The 4,291-nt window shown below is 49.1% G+C and overlaps 1 pseudogene; it reads left to right on the top strand.

Moving 5' to 3' along the window:
• The first annotated feature begins 2,246 nt into the window (after positions 1-2,246).
• Positions 2,247-3,805, top strand: LOC111722300 (annotated as a pseudogene).
• The last annotated feature ends 486 nt before the right edge of the window (positions 3,806-4,291 follow it).

The raw sequence follows: 4,291 nt of genomic DNA, 5'->3' as shown, positions 1-4,291 counted from the left end.
CCCAAACCTTCCCCTTGGGACCCCAGGAGCCATGGAGATATCAATAAAGGTGTCAAAACAGACTGAAATGGAGATGCAGGCGCCAGGATAAAGGCCAGAATTAGAAAAACAGTGGCGAAGCCCCAGAGACTGAGACCTGAGAAATCAAAAGCTAAATCCAGAGTCCCCCAGCAGGGGAGACAGACTCCAAGAGAAATACACCGTCCGACGAGAGGTACTAACCCTGCTCACAGCCAGAAGTTAGGGGCAAAGCTAAGTGAGGTGACCTTCTTCCGTGATCAGCAACCATTCATCTGTCCTCCATCCATCCGTCTCACTCTTTTCTACAGTCCACAGCTCAGCCCTGACTGCCTTCTTCCTCCCTCCCACACACTATCTCACTGCTTTCCCCAGCCCGCGGCCCAGCCCTGACTACTCTCTCTCAGCCATGGCCTTACCCCTTCAGTCTTACACTCACCAGGTAGATCCTATGGGTCCAGTTCTGGTCCTGGCAGCTGCCTGGAGCAGGTATCGTCCTCTCACATACCTGAGAGAGGCTGTGAGCTTCTTGTCACCAGGCATCCAAGATGGCAGAGGCCATCACTTTTGTACGTCTCTGTCCATGGTGGTTAAGAAGGCAAGCTCTGGAGTCAGGAAGACCTGGGTTTGAACCTGACTTCACCACCTATCATGTAACAACCTGGGCAGATTAGTTCTCTGTGCCTCAGTTTCCCCATGTAGGAAAATGGGAAATAATAATGTTGACCTCCTAAGTCTATAGTGAGGATTGAGGAGGCTAAGACAGGTGACACATGTAGAACAGTGCCTCTACAGGGTAAGCATTCAAATGTAGCCATGTGGCTGGTGACTTCTCGCTTGTCATGCCTCGCTCAGGACAGGCTTCTTTCCGGTGTCTGTAGACTCACACTCTCCCCGTCCCTCAAGCTGTGGAATGGGCTCCTTCCCCCTCTGCCTCTGTCCTCAAACCCACTCTCCCTGAGGGACAGTGACAATAAACACTTGGCCATCCCCAGCACGTCACAGGGGCTCATTAATACTTGAAGAAAGAAAAGATGAAGGAATTCTTTGGGACTCCAGGCCAGAGTGTGGGTCATGGCTTCTGCCTCTCCACAGGACCTGAAACCCGGGATTGGATACTACAGGTGAGGAGTTAAGGGGCCTGAAGGATGGGTCTGGGGAAGTGGCACAGGTGAGCAGGATGTTGGGGGTCAGGTGAAGGGGTACAGGGGCCTGTGAGGGGAAAGAGACACATGAGTCAGGTTAAAGAGAGGGAGAGGCATATGGTCCTGCTGAAGGGTACTGGTGAGGAGGTCCCAGGACACAGGCAGGAGACAGATCAGGAGAGGAAGAACCCGATGGGGTCCCAGCTCTCTGATTCCCCCAGCAGCCTACCATGGCCCTCTCATCTGCCCTTCAACCTGTCCCCCATCAACTTTCCCCTTCTCACCTCCCCAGCCTCTCTCACTCACCTCCTGACACCTGCCCCCCAACCCGTCTCTGTCCCCCCTTCCCACCTGGACTCCTCACTCTTCTCCTTTTCCTTTGTTCCTCCATCTCTTTCTCATCTGTCCCCCTCCACCTCTCCCCCACTTGCCCCCCTCCCTATGAGTATCCTTTTTAGTAGCTAAGACTTCTTGCTTCCCACCCAGGGTCCCTCTCAGAGCTTTTGGGCATCCCCAGGACTCTGGCGCTGGGAGCAGGCTCCCTGGACCTCTGCAGCCCCACGGCGGGAGGGGGGGGCCTAGGGAGAAAGAGGTAGGAGGAGCTTTGAGAAGAGTGCCTAGGGGGTGGAGGCTACCAGTGGGGCAGGTATCTGTCTGTGGAAGCCAAAGTTGGCAGGGTGAGCTAACCTGATGGAGTAGTCCACCTCCCCTACCCTCAGCCACACTGAAATGGCCCTTTCTGCCCTGCTCCCACCTTTGAGAGTTACCCCCAACTGCAATAACAAAATAGCATAAACTGGGTAGTTCATAAATGCCAGAAATTTACTTATTGCAGTACTAGAGGCTGGGAGTCCAAAACCAAGGCACCAGCAGATTGGGTGTGGACTGACGGCCCCTTTCCTGGTTCATCGACTGTGCCTGTCCCTGTGTCCTCATCTGGTGAAATGGGACAGAAGACTAATTGCATTTCATGAAGGTTCTACATCCTGATCTCTCAAATGTTCCTAATTCTGAGATTAAAAGAAGTAAACTGCACCTATCCTTACCATTGCTGGCTTTGCCTTCCCCCGGGTCCTGGTGAAAATGTCAGACTCAAATCATGGTAGCGGACAGAAGAATTTCTCTGAGGAGGAAATAGATGATGAAGAAAGTGTGATTTTGACATTGGTTCCAGTTAAAGATGATTCAAATAATGAACAAATGGAACCAACTATTTCTTTGACTTCTGATGTCAAACTGAACAATCCCCCAAAACACAATGAAGTTCATCTACCTCCAAAAAGTAAATGATCAAACCTATCCAAAAAGCTAGATGTAAAAAACCTGTTCTTCCCTTGCCAACCGTATTGCCTCCTATTAACGATGTGTGTTGAGACACTTTGAGGAACTAGTGCCAGCAACTCAAATTGAGTACTGACGGCAAGAAAACAGAAGTTTTTCTGAGGCTTCAGGCACATGCCTCTCCTGGACAGAAATATGAAATTCCTGAAACACCAAAGGAGGCCAGATTACATTCATATTCAAGGAAACTCAAGGCAGAGACCAAGAGAGCAAGACCTCAGGAAAGGTCCAAGACGAGTGAGAAAATAGAAAAGATGGATAGACTGGAAGTTATAACATCAGCTCAGGAATCTGCATTGGCATCATGGGCAAGGATTGCTGCAAAAGCTGGTCACGGTCCATTCCTGCTTCAGCTGAGGCCTTTTTGACAACAGCTTCTGGCCTCAGGTGGTGTGTGATCCATGGCGAGGCTCTCTCTGCAGACACAGAGGGTTGGGTCCGCCTACAGTTTCATGCAGGTGAGGCCTGGGTGCCTGCCACTCCCAAGAGGATGATTTCCCTCTTCCTGTTACCAGCCTGCATTTCCCCATCTCCAGGCCTAGAAGATAATATGTCGTGCCCCGACTGTACTAAGAAAAATAAGAAGATAGGGCAGCGCCTGTGGCTCAAAGGAGTAGGGCGCTGACCCTATATGCCGAAGGTGGTGGTTCAAGCCCAGCCCTGGCCAAAAACAAAACAAACAACAACAAAAAAAAAAAGAAGAAGAAAGAAAGAAAGAAAGAAAAGAAAAGAAAAGAAAAGAAAAGAAAAGAAAAGAAAAAGAAAAAGATAATGAAAAGATTAATGATAGCGAAGAGAAAGAAGCAATCTACTTTGAACACAAAGTTTTCTTTTTTTTTTTTTTTTTTGAGATAGAACCTTAAGCTGTTGCCCTGGGTAGGATACCCTGGCATCACAGCTCATAGCAACTTCCAACTGCTGAGCCTAAGTGATTCTCTTGCCTCAGCCTCCTAAGTAGCTGGGACTACAAGCGCCCGCCACAATGCCCTGCTATTTTTTTGGTTGTAGTTGTTGTTTGGCGGGCCTGGGCTGTATTCCAACCTGCCAGCTCTGGTGTATGTGACTAGCGCCCTAGCCTCTTGAGCTACAGGCGCCAAGCTGGGACTTTAATATATTAATGGGGATGCAAATGAAAGCAGGGGAGTGCAGAGAATAGCACCTCCTGTGGGGGGCTTGAGAGACACACCAAAAGGTGGCCCAGCTGGCACTATGAGAGGGGTGAGCAAAGGAAGGTAGGCTAAGACCTCACCCCATCCAATGTCCCCTGACTCAGCAATTCCCAACTCCACCCCAGAACCTGACTTTGATTTCCTTCCACCTAACCTGACTAGGACCACCTAGGTCAAGTTTGGTGGTTTCCAGGACGTTGCTAGGTAAGGAAAGCAAGTTGCTAGGAAAATATGTACTGTAGGATTGCATCCACTTTGGTAAAAGCAACAGCAGAAACAGCATTTTCGTAATTCTACGTTTTTGAGTGGTTGTCAGTCAACAGTAGTTATCTAAGGGGTTGGAGTGGGAAAGGGAGATGTGGGGAGGGAGGAAAGAAGAAAAACAACTATTGATCAATGGAAAAATAGGCATGGAATAATTTTTCTTTCTTTTAGTAGATTTTTTATCAAATTTGACTTTTTATGTTTTTATTTTAAAATACTGTATTCTTGGGCTAGATGTGGTGGTTCATGCCTGTTATCCCAGCACTCTGGGAGGCCGAGGTGGGTGGATCCCTTCAGCTCAGGAGTTGGAGACCACCCTGAGCCAGAGTAAGACCCATCTCTACTAAGAATAGA

The sequence above is a fragment of the Otolemur garnettii genome, unplaced genomic scaffold (assembly GCF_000181295.1).
Source record: "Otolemur garnettii isolate 467f Iridium unplaced genomic scaffold, OtoGar3 scaffold00233, whole genome shotgun sequence".
Classification (NCBI taxonomy): domain Eukaryota; kingdom Metazoa; phylum Chordata; class Mammalia; order Primates; family Galagidae; genus Otolemur; species Otolemur garnettii.
Note: the sequence above shows the minus strand (reverse complement) of the source record. Positions and strands in the feature narration are given on the sequence as shown.